This window comes from Theropithecus gelada, chromosome X (genome assembly GCF_003255815.1).
Source record: "Theropithecus gelada isolate Dixy chromosome X, Tgel_1.0, whole genome shotgun sequence".
Classification (NCBI taxonomy): domain Eukaryota; kingdom Metazoa; phylum Chordata; class Mammalia; order Primates; family Cercopithecidae; genus Theropithecus; species Theropithecus gelada.
The window spans coordinates 100,365,586-100,388,355 of NC_037689.1; the positions used below are offsets into that span (position 1 = coordinate 100,365,586).

At 35.5% G+C, this 22,770-nt stretch overlaps 1 protein-coding gene and 1 non-coding gene across 3 annotated transcripts in view; one reads left to right on the forward strand and one right to left on the reverse strand.

The window, feature by feature from the left end:
• Window positions 1-22,770, forward strand: part of BHLHB9 (basic helix-loop-helix family member b9) — an 89,070-nt gene that overhangs the window by 11,444 nt on the left and 54,856 nt on the right. The gene's annotated exons all lie outside the window — the stretch shown is intronic.
• On the reverse strand, window positions 6,689-6,795 carry LOC112616653. Its single transcript, XR_003117694.1, has one exon. It is a non-coding gene; the product is annotated as a U6 spliceosomal RNA (small nuclear RNA).

A 22,770-nucleotide genomic window follows, 5' to 3' on the forward strand; every position in this document is an offset into this window, starting at 1 on the left:
AAGTCATTTACTAATGGAATTAGATAATGTAGTATTGCACTGTTGTTTTGATATTAGTAAAGAGGTTAAACATATTTTCAGATGTTTATTAGCTAGTTTTATTTTCTTTCTTATGAGTGGAGTATTTTTAGGTTTTCCCCATTTGCCTTTAGAGGTCCTTGGTTTAGAGGTTTTCAGAGGTTCAACAAATCCTTATAAATTTCTGTGCACATATAAACCTATGAACAGTCCAGGAATTTTGAAAGAAAAGTAATTTGGAGGTTGGGCAGGAATCTAAAATTTTTTTGGTTAACCTATGGTTATTAAAATAGTAGAACTGACTCAGGAAAAGATAAATGGGACACAGAGAGCCCATATATAGACTTTTATACTAAGACAACAGTTCAGATTCGTGGAAAAAAGTGAAATATTCTGTCTGCTGTGGGTCCTCACAACCATCCACATGTTCTATGATTTGCTAGCAGGACACACAGGACTTGGTATATAGTTGTACTCACAGCTGTGATTTATTACAGTGAAAGGATACAAAACCAAACCAGCAAAGGGGGAAAAAGCATGGAGCAAAATCTAGAAGAAAATAGGCTCAAACTTCCAAGAGTCCTCTTGCTGTGTATGGTCACACGGGATATGCTCAATTCCTCCAACAATTAATTGTGACAACATGTATGAAATGTTTTGTCTACCAAAGACAACATTAGAGACTCAATGCCCAAGATTTTTATTGGGGGCTTTTCATGTGTCTGCCCTTTGCCTAGCACAGACCGAAATTCCAGAATCCAAGAAGGAAAGAAAGTATTTTGCATGAACCACATTGTTTGCACAAAAAGTTTATGTACAGTGAGCCATTCTTATCAGCTCTAGGAATGATGGGAATTCTCCCTTAGTCCTAGTTCCCACACTCCAGGGCCATCCTGGCAAGCAGGAGTTTCTAAGGAGAGCAATCTCAGGCCTGTTATGTTAACTTTTTTTTTTTTTTTTTTTTTGGCATGTTTAGTGAATGGTGTTGGAATAATTAGCTAGTCGTTTGGGAAAACAAGTTAAATTCCAATACACATGAACAAATCCCAGGAAGATTAGATGTCTTAGTGAGTGTTTTAAATGGAGTGGAAGGAGAAATAAATACTTATTTACCTAGAATGAATTTTGGCTGGTAAATGGAAAATGGAAGAGTAAAATAGAAATGGATTTTTTTCTACATAATACCAGTATCATTTATTCAATAATATGCTCCTACTCCAACAATTTCTCATGTCTCTTTTGATATTGATGATGTCATTTTCATATGTGTTTCTGAGGTAACTGCTCTCTGGTGTTAGAAACATAACAGTTCACTTACTGCAGTTTATAATAAGCATTGAGGCTTATGTGAGATGTTATATCCATAACTCACATACATGGTTGGGCTCTCTAGTTAATTTCATCTCCAATTAATTTTATTTTCATATTCCTTCAATAAGATTGATTAGTGGTGAAGGACACTAATATTCTTCTAAAATTCCCTTGAAATTTTCTTGGAGTTTCAAAACGGAAAAGGCTGTTGGTCAGGCCAACGGATGTGTCTCTGTGTTGCAAGGTCTACTGGATGTCGTCAAGAAGCCATCCATAATAACACTCAGTACCTTGATGGCATTAAAAGAAGTACACAATATCTGGCCATAGATCATACCAGTTCAGAAGCTCAATAACCTCATTAACAGAAAAATAAAATCCATCTGTGTGGGAAAAGCTCATGTTTAGCAAGTTTACAAGGTTTACAGGATTCAAAATATCAGTTTATTAAATTATAAGGAGAAACAGTAACAGCACAGGAACTAGAATACTAGCATTTAGTGGATTCACTCACTTTATACAGACCCAGAGAAAACTAAAATTAGAATCACAAGAGCAAGTAATTCATTTTTATTGAGAAGTTAATAAATTTTTAAATTTAATTTTAAGTTCCAGGATACATGTACACAACGTAAAGTTTTTTTATATAGGTAAATGTGTGCCATGGCGGTTTGCCACACCTGTCAACTCATCACCTAGGTATTAAGCCCGGCATGCAATAGCTCTTCTCCCTAATGCTCTTGCCTCCCCTGCCCTCCCCCGACAGGCCCCAGTGTATGTTGTTCCCCTCCCTCTGTCCATGTGTTCTCATTGTTCAGCTCCCACTTATAAGTGAGAACATGCAGTGTTGAGTTTTCTGTTCCTGCATTAGTTTGCTGAAGATAATGACTTCCAGCTCCATCCATGTCCCTGAAAGGACATGATCTCATTCCTTTTTATGGTTGCATAGTATTCCATGGTATATATGGTACCACGTTTTCTTTATCCAGTCTATCATTGATGGGCATTTGGGTTGATTCCACATCTTTGCTATTGTGAATAGTGCTGCAATGAACATACATGTACATGTATCTTTATAATAGAATGATTTATATTCCTTTGGGTATATACCCAGTAATGGGATTGCTGAGTCAAATGGTATTTCTGGTTCTAGGTCATTGAGGAATTGCCACACTGTCTTTCACAATGATTGAACTAATTTGCATTCCCACCAACAGTGTAAAAGTGTTCCTATTTCTCCACAGCCTCGTCAGCATCTGTTGTTTCTTGACTCTTTAATAATCACTATTCTGATTGGTATCAGATGGTATCTTAATGTGGTTTTGATTTGCATTTCTGTAATGATCACCTGAGGTCAGGAGTTCAAAACCAGCCTGGCCAACATGGCAAAATTCCATTGCTACTAAAAATACAAAAAATGGCCTGGCATGGTGGCAGGTGCCTGTAGTCCTAGCTATTTGGGAGGCTGAGGGAAGAGAATCGCTTGAACCTTGGAGGCAGAGGTTGCAGTAAGCCGAGACTGTGTCACTGCACTCCAACCTGGGTGACAGAACAAGACTCCATCTCAAAAAAAAAAAAAAGACAAAAAAAAAGAAAGAAGAGCCATTTATGACAAACTCATAGCCAATATCATACTAAATGGGCAAAAGCTGGGAGCATTTCCCTTGAAAACCAGCACAAGACAAGAATACACTCTCTCTCCCCTTCTATTTAATATAGTATTAGAAGTTCTGGTCAGGGTAATTGGTCAAGAGAAAGAAATAAAGGGTATTCAAATAGGAGGAGAGGAAGTCAAATTGTCTCTGTTTGCAGATGACATGATCCTATATCTAGAAAACCCCATCACCTCATCCCAAAATCTTCTTAAGCTGGGAAGCAACTTCAGCAAAGTCAGGATACAAAATCAATGTGCAAAAATCACAAGCATTCCTATACATCAACAACAGACAAGCAGAAAGCCAAATCATGAATGAGTTGCCATTCACAATGGCTACAAAGAGAATAAAATACCTAGGAATACAGCTAACAAGGGAAATGAAGGACCTCTGCAAGGAAAACTACAAACCACTGCTCAAAAAAGTCAGAGAGGACACAAATAAATAGAAAAACATCCCATGCTCATGGATAGGAAGAATTAATATCATGAAAATGGCCACACTGCCCAAAGCAATTTATAGATTCAATGCTATTCCTATTAAACTACCATTGATAATTCTTCACAGAATTAGCAAAAACTACATTAGAATTCATATGGAACCAAAAAGAGCCAGTATAGCCAAGACAATCCTAAGCAAAAAGAAAAAAGGTGGAGTCATCACACTACTTCAAACTATACTACAAGGCTGCGGTAATCAAAACAGCATGGTACCGGTACAAACACAGACTCATAGATCAATGGAACAGAATAGAGATATCACAAATCAGACTGCACATCTACAACCATCTGATCTTCGATAAATCTGACAAAAACAAGCAACAGGGAAAGGATTGCCTATTTAATAAATGGTGCTGTAAAAACTGTCTAGTCATATGCAGAAAACTGAAATTGGACCCCTTCCTTACATCATACACAAAAATTAACTTAAGATGAATTAAAGACTTAAAGGTAAAACCCCAAACCATAAAAACCCAGAAGAAAATCTGGGTAATACCACTCAAAACGTAGGGACAGGCAAAGATTTCATGACAAAAATGTCAAAAGTTATGGCAACAAAAGCAAAAATTGACAAATGGGATCTAATTAAACTAAAGAGCTTCTGCACAGCAGAAGAAACTATAATCAGAGTCAACAGACAACGTACAGGATGGGAGAAATTTTTTGAAATCTATTCATCTGACAAAAGTCTAATATCCAGAATCTACAAGGAACTTAAACAAATTTAGCAAAAAACCCCAAACAACCCCATTAAAAAGTGGGCAAAGGACATGAACAGACACTTCTCAAAAGAAGACATTTATGCAGCCAACAAACATGAAAAACCTATATCTAGGTTTTCTGGATATACGATCATGTCATCTGCAGAGACAATTTGACTTCCTCTCCTCCTATTTGAATACCCTTTACTTCTTTCTCTTGACCAATTACCCTGACCAGAACTTCTAATACTATGTTAAATGGAAGGGGAGAGAGAGTGTATTCTTGTCTTGTGCTGGTTTTCAGGGAAATGGTCCCAGCTTTTGCCCATTCAGTATGATATTGGCTATGAGTTTGTCATAAATGGCTCTTCTTTCTTTTTTTTCCCTTTTTTTTTTTTTTTTTTTTTTTTTTTTTTTTTTTTGAGATGGAGTCTTGTTCTATCACCCAGGCTGGAGTGCAGTGGCACAGTCTCGGCTCACTGCAACCTCTGCCTCCAAGGTTCAAGCGATTCTCTTCCCTCAGCCTCCCAAGTAGCTGGGACTACAGGCACCTGCCACCATGCCAGGCCAATTTTTGTATTTTTAGTAGTGATGGAATTTTGCCATGTTGGCCAGGCTGGTTTCGAACTCCTGACCTCCGGTGATCCACCTGCCTCAGCCTTCCAAAGTGCTGGGATTACAGTTGTGAGCAACCACGCCCGGCCGTAAGTGGCTCTTATTATTTTGAGGTATATTCCTTCAATATCTAGTCTGTTGAGAGTTTTCAACTCGAAGGGATGTTGAATTTTATCAGAAGCCTTTTCTGCATCTATTGAGATAATCTTGTGGTTTTTGTCATTGGTTCTGTTTATGTGATAAAATACGTTAATTTGATTTCATATGCTGAACCAGACTTGCATCCCAGGGATGAAGCCAACTTGATCTTGGTGGATAAGCTTTTTGATGTGCTGCTAGATTCTGTTTGCCAGTATTTTACTGAGGATTTTTGCATCGATGTTCATCAGGGATATTGGCCTGAAGTTTTTTTGTTTTTGTTGTATCTCTGCCAGGTTTTGGCTATCAGGATGATGCTGGCCTCATAAAGTGGGTTAGGGAGGAGTCCCTTCTTTTCAGTTGTTTGGAATAGTTTCAGAAGAAGTGGTCCCAGCTCCTCTTTGTACCTCTGGGTGAATTCAGTTGTAAATTTGTCGAGTCCTGGGCTTTTTTTGGTTGGTAGGCTATTTATTCCTGCCTCAATTTCAGAACTTGTTATTGGTCTATTCAGGGATTCAACTTCTTCCTGTTTCAGTCTTGAGGGTCTATGTGTCCAGGAATTTATCCATTTCTTCTAGATTTTCTAGTTCATTTGGATAGAGGTGTTTATAGTATCCTCTGGTAGTTTTTTGTATTTCTGTGGGGTCATTGGTGATATTCTCTATCATTTTTTATTGTGTCTATTTGATTATTCTGTATTTTCTTCTTTATTAGTCTAGTTAGTGGTCTATGTATTTTGTTGTTGTTATTATTATTATTATTATTATTATTTTCAGAAAACCAGCTCCTGGATTCATGGACTTTTTGAAGGGTTTTTCATGTCTGTATCTCCTTCAGTTCAACTCTGATCTTGGTTATTTCCTGTCTTCTGCCAGCTCTGGGGTTTTTTTTTGCTCTTGGTTATCTAGTTCTTTTAGTTGTGTTGTTAGGGTGTTAATTTGAGATATTTGTAGCTCTTTGATGTGCACATTTAGTGCTATAAATTTCCCTTTTAACGCTGCTTTTGCTGCGTCCCAGAGATTCTGGTACTTTGCCTTTTTGCTCTCATTAGTTTCAAAGAACTTCTTGATTTCTGCCTTAATTTCGTTATTTACCCAGGAGTCATTCAGGAGTAGGTTGTTCAGCTTCCATGTAGTTGTGTGGTTTTGAGTGAGTTTCTTAATCTTGAGTTCTAATTTGATTGTACTGTGGTCTGAGAGACTGTTATGATTTCAGTTCTTTTGCAATTTGTTGGGGAGTGTTTTACTTCCAATTATGTGATCGATTTTAGAGTAAGTGCTACGTGGTACCAAGAAAAATGTATATTCTGTTGTTTTTGCATGGAGTGCTCTGTAGATATGTGTCAGGTCCACTTGGTCCAGAGCTGAGTTCAAGTCCTGAATATCCTTGTTAGTTTTCTGTCTTGACAATCTGTCTGATATTGATAGTGGGGTGTTACAGTCTTCTACTGTTTTTGTGTGGGGGTCTAAGTCTCTTTGTAGATCTCTAAGAACTTCTTTTTATGAATCTGGGTGCTCCTGTATCAGTGCATATATATTTAGGATAGTTAGCTCTCCTTGTTGAATTGAACCTTTTACTATTGTGTAATGCCTTCTTTGTCTTTTTTGATCTTTGTTGGTTTAAAGTCTGTTTTGTCAGAAGCTAGGATTGCAACCCTGCCTTCTTTCTGCTTTCATGAGCCTATGTGTGTCTTTGCATGTGAGATGGGTCTTGACTGTTTATCCACCTTGACATTCTGTGTCTTTTAATTAAAAATACAGAATGCTTCATGAATTTGTATGTTATCTTTCCACAGGGGCCATGCTAATCTTCTCTATATCGTTCCAATTTTAGTATATGTGCTGCCAAAGTGAGCACAATCATTTTTCATATTAATTTAAATGTGTAAAATTTAGTTATAAAGTTGGAGCATATGATCAATCCTGAATGATGCTACTCAAAGTGCTAATCTGAAGTTCAAAGAAAAGGAATCTATGCCAGAATTTATTTAAATTGACAACAAATTACATATTGTTTTCATAGCAGGTTTTTTTAATGAAAGTAGCAGCGAGCACATTGACATTATGATGCAAGCTTCTTATGTCTTTGTGGAATGGTAATAAGCAGTTTGCCACAGGTGGTTGAACTGGTTTATTAGTTCTAGTAAGTTTCTTGTGGATCTTGGGATTTTCTATGTATAGCATCGTGTCATTAATGATGAGAGAGAGTTTCACTTTTTCCTTTCCAATTTATATGCCTTTATTCTTTTGGCTTGCCTAATTATCTGGCTAGACTTCCAGTACCATGTTGAATTGATGCAGTAAAAGTGGGCATCCTTGTCTTGTTTTTGATTATAGGAGAAAGTCTTTCATCCTTAAGTATGATGCTAGCTATGAATTTTTTGTAAATGCCTTTTATCATGTGAAGGATGTTCTCCTTTATTCTTGGTTTGGTGAGTGTTTTTATCATGGTAGGGAATTGGAATTTGTCAAAGGCCTTTTCTGTATCAATTTGTAAGAACGTGATGTTTTTCCTTCATTCTCTTAATGTGATGTATTATGTTGATTTTCATATATTGAACTAAATATGTATTCCTGGAATAAATTCCACTTGGTCATGGAGTATAATATTTTAATATGCTGTTAGATTCAGTTTGATAGTTGTTGATATTTTTGAGAATTTTTACATCTATATTCATAAATGATGTTGATCTATAGTTTTCTTGTGATATTTTTGTCTGGCTGTGATATCAGTTTAAGGATGTCTTCATAGAATGAGTTAGGAAATGTCGCATCGTCTTCTCATTTTTGGAATACTTCAAGATGTATTTGTGTTATTTATTTATTTATTTATTTTGAGACAGAGTCTCGCTCTGTCACCCAGGCTGGAGTGCAGTGGCGCAATCTCAGCTCATTGCAACCTCTGCCTCCCGGGTTCAAGCTATTCTCCTGCCTCAGCCTCCCAAGTAGCCGGGATTACAGGCATGCACCACCATGCCTGGCAATTTTTGTATCTTTAGTAGAGATGGGGTTTCACCATGTTGGCCGGGCTGATCTCGAACTCCTGACCTCAGGTGATCCCGCTCACCTCAGCCTCCCAAAGTGTTGGGATTACAGGCGTGAGCCACTGCACCCGGCTTTGTGTTAATTACTTTTAAATGTTTGGTACAATTCACTACCAAAGCCATTTGATCCTGGACTTTTCTTTGCTAGGAGGATTTTGGTTACTGATTCATTCTCTTTACCTATATCTCATCAGATTTTGTACTTCTTGAGTCATTTGGGCAGTTTTTGTGTTTCTAGGAAGTTGTCCATTTTATCTAGGTTATCTAATATGTGGTAGACAATTGTCCATCATATGTTTTATACTACTTCATATTTCTGTAAGGTCGCTAGTAATGTCCCCACATTTTATTTCATTTTAAAACTATTTAATTGATATATGATTCACATATAAAAAAGCTCTGTACATTTAATGTTAATGATAAGGGCATAAATATATCCATCACTTTCCAAAGAGTCCTCCCATCCCCTTTATTATCATTGTGTGTGTGTGTGTGTGTGTGTGTGTGTGTGTGTGTGTGTGTGTTAAGAACACTTAACATATCTACTGTCTTAGCAAAGTTTAGGCATATAATACATTATTGTTACCTATCAATATTATGCTGTTTATTAGTATATTTGATAGGAAAAAAAAAAAACAAGATGTTCTTCCTTCTCTCACATGCTCCACTCAACACAACACAGAACACTTTTGTGGCCAAAATGTGTGGCTTTTTTCCCTAAACACCAAACTTTTCTGCAACAGACACCAACAGAGTGTCTTATAATTCAATTCAATTATGACACTCTCTACCTGGAATTAGAGTCAAATCCTACAGGTTAAGGGCTCAGTCCCACAAGATGGCCCCCCACTTCTAATGCCAGTTGAAAGCTCCAGATTGTTTTACAAGTGCTTCTGACCTACCAGCTAATAATCAGGGTTTTTCATGACCCCATCCTCAAGTACCATTAATTTGTTAGCGTGGCTCACAGAATTTAAAAAAACACTTACATTTACTGGTTTATTATATTAATAAAGGATATGACAAAGGGTATAGTTGAATATCAAGATGAAGACATACATAGGGTGTGGACTGGAAGGTTCCTGAGTGAAGGAGTTTCTGTCCCCATGTAGTTGGGGTGTGCCACCTTCCTGACATGTGGATGTGTTCACCAGCCCAGAAGCTCTCCTAACTCTGTAGTTCAGGGATTTTTATGGAGGCTTCATCACACAGGCACACATGATTATTAACTCAATCTCCAGCCCCTTTCCACTTCCCAGAGGATGGAGAGGAGTAGAGCTGAAAGTTCCAAGCTTCTAATCACAGCTTGATCTTTCTGCTGACCAGCCCCCATCCAGGAGCCCACAAAGAGTTGCTTCATTAGAATAAAAGACACTCCTATCACCCAGGAAATTCCAAGGGATTAGGAACTCCATGTCAGGAATTGGGGTCAAAGACCAAATATTAGATCAAAAGATACACCTAGCCTGCTGCTACTCAGGAAATTACAAGGGTTTTAGGAGCTCTGTGCCAAGAACCTGAGGTAGAGACCAAATATATATTGCTTATATCATAATATCATAAGTAAGTCTCCAGAATTTATTTATATTGTATACTGAAACTTTGTGCCCTTTGACCATCACCTTCCCATTTTTTCCTCCCCCAGACCCCGTCAACCATCATTTTACTCTCCACATCTATGAGGTTGACTATTTTAGATTCCTCATATAAGTGAGATCATACGATATTTGTCTTTTTGTGTCTGGCTTATTTCACTACAGGTCCATTCATGTTGTCACGACCGATAGGATTTTTCTCTTTTTTTAGGCTAAATAATATTCCTCTGTGTGTGTGTGTGTGTGTATGTGTGTGTGTGTGTGACATTTTCTTTTCTTTTTTTTTTTTTGTTTTTTTTTGTTTTTTTGTTTTTTTTGAGACAGAGTCTCGCTGTGTCTCCCAGGCTGGAGTGCAGTGGTGCAATCTCGGCTCACTGCAAGCTCTGCCTCCCAAGTTCACGCCATTCTCCTGCCTCAGCCTCCCGAGTAGCTGGGACTACAGGCACCCGCCACCATGCCCGGCTAGTTTTTTGTATTTTTAGTAGAGACGGGGTTTCACCGTGTTAGCCAGGATGGTCTAGATCTCCTGACCTCGTGATCTGCCCGCCTCAGCCTCCCAAAGTGCTGGGATTACAGGCATGAGCCACCGCACCCGGCCACATTTTCTTTATCCATTCATCCACTGACAGACATTTAGATTGTTTCTGTGTCTTGGCAATGAACACGAAAGTGAAGGTATCTCTTCAAGATCCTGATTTCAATTCCTTTAGAAAAATAACCAGGTATAGGGTAACTAGGTCATATGATAGTTCTGTTTCAATTTTTGAAGGAACTTCCATGCTGCTTTCCATAATGGCTATGCCAATTTACATTTCCACCAATAGTGTACAAGGGTACCCTTTTTTTCACATCCTTGCCAGGACTTATTATCATTTGGCTTTTAAAATAATAGTCATCCTACCAGGTGTGAGGTTGTATCTAACTGTGGTTTTGATTTGCATTTATCTTAATGATTGGTGATACTGAGCACCTTTTCATATACCTGTTGGCCATTTGTATGTTTTCCTTGGAGAAAACTCTATTCAGGTCCTTTGCCAATTTTAATATTTGGGGTTGTTTTGTCTGAGTTAGAGGAGTTTCTTGTATATTTTGGAGATTAACCCTTTATTAGATATATAGTTTGCTAAGATTTTCTCTCATCTTGTAGGTCGCCTTTTCATTTTGTTGATTGTTTCTTTTGCTGTTTAGGAGCTTTTTAGTTTGATGAAATCACACTTTTTTTTAATTTTATTTTTACTTTTGTTGCCTGTGCCTTTGGAATCAAATCCAAAAGAAACTATTGCCAAGAACAATGTCAAGGAGCTTTTTCCTTATGCTTTCTTTTAGGAGTTTTATAGTGTCAGGTCTTACATTTAAGTCTTTAATCCAATTTTACTTGATTTTTATGTAGAGTGCAATATATGGGCCCAATTTCATTCTTTTGCATGTAGATACTCAGTTTTCTCAGCCCCGTTTATTGAAGAGACATCTTTTCTCCATTACATATTCTTGGCACATTTATCAAAAACTAGTTGACTTAAATGCTTGGATTGATTTCCAGGCTCTTTATTCTGTTACATTGGTCTGTATGTCTGTTTTTATGCAATAACATACTATTTGGATTACTACAGTTTCTCAATGTAATTTGAAATCAGGAAATCCTATGCCTCTAACTTCATTCTTCTTCCTCAAGACTGCTTTAGCTATTTAGAATCTTCTGGGGGTCCCATATGAATTTTAGGATTGTTTTTCTATTTCTGTGGGGAAAAATACCATTGGAATTTTGGTAGATTGTTGTGAATCTATAGATCACTTTGGATAATAAGGACATTTTTAATAACATTAATTTTCCAAATTTATTAACATGAGATATCTTACCATTTATTTGTGTCTTTTTCAGTTTCTTTTTACAATGTTTTATACTGTTCAGTGTACAGAATTTACTTGCTTGGTTACAATTATTTCTAAGTATTTTATTCTTTTTAATACTATTGTAAATATGATTGTTCTATTTATTTTTAGGATAGGTCATTGTTAGGGTGTAGAAATGCAACCGATGTTTGTATTTTGATTTTGTATCCTGCAATTATACTGATTTGTTGTCATATAATTATTGAAAGTAGTCTGTCCTGATCCATTGCATTTATGTGCTATCAGCTGTAATGTCTTTTCCTTCATTTCTGATTTTTTTGAGTCTACTCTCTTTTTTTCTAGTCTAGCTAAACGTTTGTCAATTTGATTTATCTTTTTGAGAAACCAACTCTTAGTTATTTGGTCATTTCAATTGTTTTTCTAGTGTCTATTTCATTTATTTCTGCTCTTATATTGATTATTTTCTTTTTTTCTAATCACCTTAGGCTTAATTTTTTCTTCTTTTTTTCTGTGAGTTATAAAGTTAGGTTGTTTATTTCAAATCTTTTGTTTTTCTTAATGTAGGCATTTATTGCTATAGACTTCTCTGTTATAATGGCTTTTGATGTATACTGTAAGTTTGGTATATGATATTTTCATTTTTGTTTCTCTCAAGATAATTTTCATTTCCTTTTTTATTTAATCTTTGATTTATTGGTTTTTCAGGGGAATGCTGTTTAACTTCCATGTATTTGTGACTTTTCCAAGATTCCCCATTACTGATTTCTAGTTTTATATTGCTGATATAAATATTATTATTGATTCTAGCTGATAACAACTTAAGTTTAATCAGAGACAATAACTACAATTTTACTTCTGCACTGCCACATTTTAAGTTATTGATGTCACAGTTTACACCATTCTGTATTGTGTGTTCATTAAAAAATTATTATGGCTAGAGTTATTTTTAATGCTTTTGTCTTTTAACTTTATACTAGAGTTGAAAGTGATTTATATAACATCATTACAGTATTATACTATTCTGAATTCAACTATATACTTATTTTTACTGGTGAGTTTTATACTTTCATATGTTTTAATGTTGCTATTTATCATCCTTTTGTTTGTAAACTTGAAGAATTCCCTTTAGCATTTGGTAAGGAAGGCCTATTGGTGATAAACTCCCTCAGCTTTTTTTGTCTGGGAACATTTTTATTTATTTATTTATTTATTTATTTATTTTCATTTCTGAAGGACAACTTGCTAGACAAAACATTCTTGGTTGGTAGTGTTTTGGTTTTTTTTCCTTTCAACACTTTGAATGTATTATCCCACTCTCTCCTGGTCTGCAGGGTTTCTTCTAAGAAATCCTTTGTAATATTATGGGGATTCCCTTTATGTGGTGAGTTGCTTTTCTCTTGGTGCTTACAAAATTTTCCTTGTTATTGACTTTTCATAATGTGTCTCAGTGAATACCGTTTTATGTTCAATCTGTTTTGAGTTCTTTGGGCTTCATGGATTTGGATATTAATTTCTCTCTCCAGATTTGAGAAGTTTTCTGTCATCATTTATTTAAATAGGCTTTCTCTCCCTTTCTCTTTTTCTGCTCCTTGGACTTTCATAATGCATCTATTGGTTCACTTGGTGGTCTTCCATAGTCCTGTAAGCATTCTTCACACTTTTCCATTCTTTTTTCTTTTCATTCTGTGTACTGGATAATTTTAAACGATCTGTCTTTAAGTTTACTGACTTTTTTCCTGCATGATTAAGCATGTTGTTGAGCTATCTGTTGAAGTGTTCAGTTCAGTTATTGTTCAGCTCCAGAATTTGGTTGGTTCTTTTTTATAGCTTCTATCTCTTTGTTAAATTTCTCATTCTGTTCATGTGTTTTTAAAATTTCATTTAGTTGTTTATCTGTGTTATCTTGTAGCTCACTGAACTTTTCTAAGATAATTATTATGAATTCTTATCAAGAAGTTCATTGATTTTCATTTCTTTGGCATCGACCATTGGAGCTTTATTTTGTTCCTTTGGTGTCTCATGTGTCCTTGATTCTTCATGTTCCTTGAAGCCTTGTGTCTCTGTCTTCACATTTGAAGAAACAGTAACCTCCTGGAAGTAAAGATCTTCACAAGTGAGTCTGATTCGAGATTTTGGGGGATCTCTCAGATATTTTGTATCGATCTATTTGCTCCAGTCTTCTTGTTCCCTGTGAGGGTGAAGTCTTGGAATTGTGCACCTTCTGTTGATTTCACAATGTCATGCCAGCTGCTGAAAGCCTCCTGATTATTTTCTCTATGGCAGTGCCTTGAAGTGTCAAGATTGAGCATTTTCTCCAAATCTAGCAGAGTTACAGTGGCTGGTCATATCTGTGTGCTGTCTATTGAGGCTTATGCACACTATCTGTGAGTGAATGCAGGGTCTCAGCTCTTGGGGAAGGAGCATGTGGACTAATAAGGGTGTATGTCAGCTAGTTGGGAGGTCCACAGGTGAAACATCCTATGAGGTTCATGAGTGGAACTTTTGGTGGAATACACAAGCCAGTTCATAGGATCCACTGTCAGTTTCTGAGGAGGTCTCTTTTGGCCCTGAGCTCTGCCACCCTGGGCAGGTGGGCAGTGGAGGGTGACATGGGTATATGAAATTGTCCTACTTATCCCCTTCAATACATCTATTCCTGGGTTGTTTTTGTTTTGTTTTGTTTTTCTGCATCAGGGAGCTCCAACCTTTCAGCCAGATTCCTGGGCTCCCCTAAATGTTTTCTCATCTGTCTAGTCCATTTTATGTTGTGACAAAGAAATGCTTAAGGCTGAGTTATTTATAAAGGAAAGAGGTTTATTTGACTCATGGTCCTGCAGGCTGTACAAAAAGCACAGCACCAGCATTTACTTCTGGTGATGGCCTCAGACTGCTTCTACTCATGGAAGACGTGAAGGGGAACCAGGGTGTATAGAGATCACATGGTGAGATAAGAAGTAAGAGAGAAAGGGAGGTTCCAGGCTCTTTTTAACAACCAGTTCTCCTGGGATCTAGTAGAACAGGAACTCACTCACCCGTTCCCTGTCTAGGCTTACTCAGGGACTATAACTATTAATTTTTTTTTCTTTCTGTGAATGAACCACACTTTCTTACTTTTTTTGTGCCTCTTTATTTGTTGTTGAAAACTGGACATTTATATTATTACAATGTGGTAACTTTATAAATCAGGTTATCTCTCCTTCTTGGGGTTTTTTGTTGCTATTTGTTGTAGGTTGTGATTTTTTGTTTGTTTAGTGATTTTTCTGATCTATTTTTAAATACTATATTCTTTGTCATTTTTGGTCCCTGAAATCTCTGTTCTGTTATCTCGGTGGTCAGTTAGTGATTAAACATATTTTTTTAAATATCTAAAGTTAAAAAAAATGTTTTTAGTTATCTTACAATCTTTGTAGATTGGCTCTGTATTGGTGCACTCTTTCGGCTTGGCCATTTACATCTCTGCATAGACCTTCACTTCCTGCTTGCTAGAGCCTAAAGTAAAGGTCAGGTAGAAGCAAAATCTTCAGGTTTTCTCCAGTGTTTTCTGAGCATGTATCTCTCGCATAGCTTTCTGTTTCCTTTTTATATACAGGGGCTTTTAAAAGCCCTTACTCCCCACATATCTCCTTCACTAGCATTTTCCCCCAGGATTTTTGGTCTGTCTGTGCCTTGTTCTTTCTATTATTTCTTGTCCTAGGAGGCTGCAGCCTGTATGTTTGCCTTTAAATGCTTTCAATAAAAGTTAAAAGGCTGGCAAGAAAAAACAAAACAAACAAACAAACAAAAAAAAAAACACAACTCTGAGCTAACCCCTCTGGGAGCTTTCAGACAGATCAAAACACAAAACCACATTTATGGAGAGCAACGTCCAAATTGCCTCTCTGGTTCCTAGCAAGCCACACCAGGAACACAAGCAGCTGCTCCTATGGCTGCCTACCAGCTAGGTAGTGTAGTATGGTAGACAATAAGTTAAAATGCCATAATGCTCTCTCACTGAAATTTAGTACCTTTTTAAAATTAAATGTTCCCTTTATTGTTATAATTCTTAAATTATAATTTATCTGCCAAAATATTTGATTCTGACCATTTTTTCTTTAATGGATGAATGCAGTTTTGGAGTTTCCTCCTCTGCCATTTTCAATGATGTCACTCACTTGAGAAATTTTAAACATAAGCCTACCCACACACAGAGATGAAGTTCTATTTCACATTAATTGACTGGTCAAATGAATATTAAATAGATAATTTTAAGGTCCCAAACAAGTAGTGAGCCTAGGTACATTACGGAAACAAGCAAATCCCTGGAATTACCTAGCTTCCCCTTAGGACATAAAGAATTCCTACAGTTGAAATTTAAAGGAAAATAAGTACCTCACAGTTAAAAATCACAAAACACACTAGAGTAAATTAAATTATAGGAACAAGTTCCTGAAGAATCAAAATTCCCAGGAACCTCATATTTTGGAATTTTTATAACATGTAATATAAAATATTGTAATAGGCTCCTAAGTGAAAAAGCATTAAAATTATTAACAAAGTACCATCAAAAATTCCAAATATATTAGAAAAGTAAATATAAATAAACATTATGCAAAGAAAAATGATATACTAATTGAAATGGGAAACATAAAGAATATTAAAACCAAATAAAGAGGAGTTTAAGTGGAATTTAGAATTGAAATTTTTTCTGCAGTTAGCATTAAGATACAAAATATTTCAAGTAGAAGGGAAAGAGAGCATGAGGCAGAGGCACCATTTGAAAAGACAATGGTTGAGGATTTTTAGAACTGATGAAAGAACCACTATTCAAAAACCCCAGTGAATCTCAAGCAACTTAATAAAAAGATACATACCCTTAACACATCATAGTAAAATTGTGTACAGTAAAGTCATACACAGGATATTAATAGGAGTTAGAGAAAACTTAATTGCCTTCAAAGTAATACCAATTTTACATGCAGCTGATAATCAATAGTAGTAGTGAAAACCAGAAAACAACCAAATTAAGTACTCAATATAAAAGAAACAAACCTGTCAATCTAGAATCCTACCTCCAGAGAAGAAGAGGGGGAAAATGGTTAACATGAATCTAGCCTTCAAAGCTAACTCTTAGGTAATAGGAAATAGACAGCAAGGAGTAACAGGTGAAACAAATTATAAATATTCAATCAGACAAATCCTGAGTGTGGGACATTATACAAAACAATCCACCTGGTAACTTAAAAAAGTCAGTGTCACAAAAAAAAGTTGAAGGGAATAACTGTTGTAGATTAAGAGTTAAGAAATATATCAATAACTTCCTACTCATCCAGGCAGCTAAAGAAAGAAATATATCAATATCTAATAGCTAATAGAATGTGTTATCCGTGATTGGAACATTGTAAAGGAGCTATGAGCCACATTTTGGAGCAATTTGAAAAACTTAAATATGGAGTGTATTTCAAATGTAAGGAATTATAGTTAAACTTATTAAGGGGGTTATAATGATATTTAGTTATTTCAGAGACTATTATATTTTGAAGATGCAAAACAAATTATTTAGGGCTTACATGTAATTTACTTTGAAGTGTTTAGACAAAAAATATAAAAATGATGAATAGCAAGATACAGATATAGATATATATATCTCGGCCGGGCGCGGTGGCTCAAGCCTGTAATCCCAGCACTTTGGGAGGCCGAGATGGACGGATCACGAGGTCAGGAGATCGAGCCCATGCTGGCTAACATGGTGAAACCCCGTCTCTACTAAAAAATACAAAAAATTAGCCGGGCGAGGTGGCGGGCGCCTGTAGTCCCAGCTACTCGGGAGGCTGAGGCGGGAGAATGGCGTGAACCCAGGAGGTGGAGCTTGCAGTGAGCTGAGATCCGGCCACTGCACTCCAGCCTGGGCGACAGAGCGAGACTCGGTCTCAAAAAAAAAAAAAAAAAAAAAAAAGATATATATATCTCAAAATAGTAACAAATGAATCCAGGTGGGTATATAGGTGTTAGTCTTTCTATTTTATGTATGGTCTAAAATGTTTATAATTTTTTAAAAAATGAAAAAAATGAGATTGAAATAAAACCACTTCATGCATGAAGAGCTGCTATTTGAAAGATAAAGCCCAGGAATCTTTATCTTCCTACTGAGTAGTAATTATGTGATCAGCACCATGCTAGACAACTGGATTAAAGTGATAAAATACACAGACACAATTTGGTAGTGACCATGAAAATTAGAAGGGATCATGGATTTCACTACTGTCTTTTATTGTTTCATTCTTCTTCCAGTGTAGCACTACCTTAAAGAGATCAAAATATGACATCAGACTTTAAATATGTAACTGTTTATCATGAAGCTACAGTAATTAACTTGGTGATGAATTAAAAATAGAACAATGAAACAGACTAGAATACATTAACTCACCAAAATAGATAGAGATATTTAATATATTATAAAGATGGCATAACTGTGGGCAAAAGATGGATTGTTCAAAAAATGGTATTTGGAGAGTGATGACAGGGAAAATGGTGGAGTAGGAAGTGTTAGGAATTCATCTCTCCACAGAGACAACAATTGTACTTCTAGAAACCAGAAACTGTCTGACGTGACTGTTTTGGAAATCTTGATTCTACTTGAACTCTTTTAGCTTCCAAGGGGAAAACTTTGCTGGTAAATTGTAGTTATTATCAGTCCTTTTTAGCCGTCAGTGCAATAGGAGCTACTCTTACTCCAGCCCCCTTCCAAGCCCTGTGTCAGTGTAGGGACTGCAACCTGTGTCTCTGGCATGGCTTGTTGGAGCTACAGTGCATAATAAGGGTATTGTCCTCCAAATATCAGTGGTTTGTGTTCTGTTATGGATAACTGCTTCTGATTACTGATGTGCAGGTAAATAAACCTGGCAACCATTGTTTTACCCCTCACCAGCTCAAGTAGCTTCCAGAGGATTTAAGGGAGCCTCATCATCTTTTTTCGTTTTTTTTTTTTTTTGGACATTCAAAAACAACTGCATATACAGGGTAATTTAGAAAGGCACTGTGTATACCCAAGGAAAGATACGGTCCCAGAAAAGACCTGAGAAGACCTTAAGCTTCTAGCCCATGCTGATTTCTGGCATAGAGACATGTTACAACAATTTTTAAAACCCCAGAAAACCTTAGGGAAGGGGATACACAATTCAATTTCCAGAGTTACCACATTATAAGATTCAAATGTGCACTCTTTAACAAAAGGCCACAAGGCATGAAAAGAAACATAAAAGTATAGCGTATTAAAAGAAACAAACTGATAAATAAACAAAAAAAATGCCTGAGAAAGCACAGATGCCAGACTTACTAGACAGAGATGTTAAAACAATGGTCTTAAATATGCTCAAAGAACTAAAGGAAGACATGAATAAAGACAGGAAAATTGTGTATGTACAAAATGGCAGTACCAATAAAGATACAGAAATTATGAATAAAGACCCCAAAGGAAATTCTGGAGTTGAAAGGTACAATAACTCAAAATTAGGGCAAAAGCTGATTTCAGCAAGTGGAATAAAGATTCAGAGAGCTAGAAGATAGAACCTTTTAAATTATTGAGTCTGAGGAACAGAAAGGGAAAAAAATGAAGAAAAGTGAACAGAGCCTAAGGGACCTGTGGGACACGATCCAGCAGAACAACAGGCCAACTTACACATTATGGGAATATTAGGAAGAGAAGACAGAGAGAAAGGGGCAGAGAGATCATTCAAAAAGTAATAATGGCTAACAACTTTCCAAGTTTGATAAAACACATGAATGTAAAAATCCAAGAAGCTCAATTAACTACAAACAGGACAAAACAAAGTGACATATGCTAAAACACATTATAATAAAATTATTGAAAGACAAAGAGTGAATCTTAAAAGCAGAAAGAGAGCAGTGACTGATCATATACAAGCGATTAAGACCTGTCAGCAGTGACTGATCATATACAAGTGATTAAGACTGTCAGCCAATTTGGTATCAGAAACCTGGAGGCCAGAATGTGTCAGGTTTATATCATCAAAGTGCTGGGGGAAGAGTCAACTGAGAATTCCATGTTCACCAAAAAATATTTTTTAATGGGGATAAATTAAGACATTCTCAGATAAACAAAATCTGAGGGAGTTCATTTTCACTAGATATGCCAAGCAAGAAATTCTAAAGAGAGCCATGTAGATTTAAACAAAAAGAAACTAGACAATAACTCACAGCTATATGAAGAGATAAAGATCTCTAGCAAATATAAATATGTAAGTAATGACAAAAGCCAGTACTGTTAGAATTTTGGATTGTAGCTCCACTTTTTTATTTTTTGTATGACCTGAAAGACAAATGCATAAAAATCAGTATTTAATGTATGTTTTGGACATGCAATGTATAAAGTTATAATTTGTGACAATAACAGAAAAGGAGATGGAGCTGACTAAAGAAGATACAAAATCTCAACAGTGGAATGACATTAGCAAGATGGCAGACTAGGAAGCTTCAGGCCCTCCCCCTCTCACAAACACTCCAATTTAACAGCAGTATATCAACCAGAGTACCTATGTTAAACTCGACAATTGAGAAGAGAGACCACCCAGGTCATGATTTTCCCCACCCATTTTGCTGGAATCCTTTCTTGATTTTACATTGTCATCAGCAATGCACGAGGGTTCCAATTTCTCCACATCCTCACCAACTCCAATTGATTCAAAGATTTAAACACAAATCTCGAAATCATAAAAGTACTAAGAAAATATATTAGAGACTTTAAAAAAATCTTATATATAAATTAATTTATATTTTACATTTTATTTTATATATTTTATTATATATTATATATTTTATTATATATTTATATAAAATAAATTTATGTATATTTTATTATATATTTTATATTTATAAATTAAATTTATATTCTAGCATCCTATTAGGTGTGAAGTGGTATCTCATTGTGGTTTTTATTTATGTGTTATTAATAATTAATACTTCTATCTAACCTATTTATATTCTAGGTTAGATAGAAATAAGCGGGACATAAAAATTGATAAAGTTAACTGATAATGTTAACATGATTCATAATATAAACATTTGCAGATGAATTAATCTTGCATATAGAAAATCCTAGGAGATCCACTAAAACCTGTTCAATGAACTTCAGTAGAGTTGCATGATAAAATATCAATATGCAAAAACATATTGTATTTCTATACAGTAGTAATGATCAAAAAAATGACATTTTTATAACTGCAAGTGCATCAAAATAATTTTTAAAACTAAGGAGTTTTACCAAAAAAGTGTAATATTTGTTCACTGAAAACTCTAAAAATTGTTGAAAAGAATTGAAGACCTAAATAAATGGAAAGACATCCCATGTTTATGGATTGTGAGACTTAATATTATTAAAATATTGATACCAGCTAAATTGATCTATAGACTCAATGTAATCCTTACCAAATTTAGCTGCCTTTTTATAGAAATTCAGAAGCTGCTCTCAAAATTTATATGCAAGTGATCCACAGTATCCAAAATAATAAAAGAACAAAGTTGAAGGACTCACACTATTTGATTTCAATGCTTACCATGAAACTACAGTAATCCAGACTATGTGGTACTGACATAAGGGTAAACATAAACATGAATGAAAAAGTATTGAGAGTCCAGAAATAAATCCTCACATGTATTGAGTTTGACAAGAGCATGAGAGCTATACAATAGGGTCAGAATTGTCTTTTCAACAAATGGTGTTGGGACAATTGGACAGGCACCTGCAAAATAATGACTTTTAATCCTTGCCTCACACCGTATATAAAAATGAACTAGAAATTGTTCAAATTGAACTAGAAATTGAACTAGAAAAAATGAACTAGAAAATTGAACTAGAAATTGAACTAGAAAAAATGAACTAGAAATTGTCCAAAAACCTAAATGTAAGAGCTAAATCTATAAAACCCTTAGAAGAAAACACATGGTATAAATCTTTGTGACTATGGACCTTTGTAACATTTGGTGTCTTACATATGACACCAAAGCACAAAGAACAAAGGGAAAAATAGGCAAACTGTACATCATCGAAATTAAAAACTTTTGTGCTTCAAAGGACATAAGTGAAAACCCAACCCAGAGAATGGGAGACAATATTTCAAATCATATACTTAGCAAGGAACTTCAATCTAGAATGAATAAAAACTGTTTCAACTCAAAAGTAAAAAGACAACCCAATATAAAAATGGTAAAAAGATCTGGATAAATATTTCTCCAAAGAAAATATAAAAATTGGGGAGGGCGGCGGGGGGAGGGATTGCATTGGGAGTTATACCTGATGTAAATGATGAGTTGATGGGTGCTGACGAGTTGATGGGTGCAGCACGCCAACATGGCACAGGTATACATATGTAACAAACCTGCACGTTATCCACATGTACCCTAGAACTTAAAGTATAATAAAAAAATAAATTAAAAAAAATAAAAATAAATAAATAAATAAATAAAAGCAACCTAAATGCTCACTCATAAGAAATATGTTAAATATAATATACAGGCAAATACACACACACACATTACAATGTATTGGCATATTTATACATTAAAAAGCTGTAACATCATGAAGACACCAAAGCAATTCTAAATGGAACTGTTTCTCAGGTACACCAAAATAATAAACATATTTTGGTAAAAAAAAAAAAAAGAAAATATAAAAATTGCAAGTAAGCACATGAAACAATGCTCAACATCATGAGCTATCACTGAAATGCAAATCAAAACCCCCAAACATTTCCATACCCATTCGGATGAAAATAATTAAAAGACAGGTAATAAAATGTGTTGGTAAGGATATGGCAATATGAGAATCCTCATACACTGCTGGTGGGAATGTAAAATTGTGCAGTTGTTTTGGAAAGCAGTCTGGCAGTTTTTCAAAAAATGACCTTATATTCTAGCGGTTTCACTCCTAGACATATATCCAAGAGAAATGAAAACATATGTCCACATAAAATGTTGTACACATATGTTCATAGCAACATTATTCATAATAGACAATACATAGCAACAACCCCAGTTTCCATCAGCTGGTAAATAGATAAATAAAATGTGGTATATTCATACAATGGAATAATTTTCCACAGTAAGAAGCAATAAAGTACTAATAAATGCTACAACAGGGAAGAGCCTTATGCTAAGTGAAAGCAATCACAAAGAACCATTGTAGTCAATTCCTATAATTTCATGTTGCTCCGGCATCCACCCTAGATATAGAGTTAACTTTCTAACTTTCTCATACCAGAGGCAGGGCCTAATCACCTAATTCTCCACTTCCTCACACTTTCTCAATGTGGTCAATCCATATATCTGCCTTACACAACCAGATATTCACCA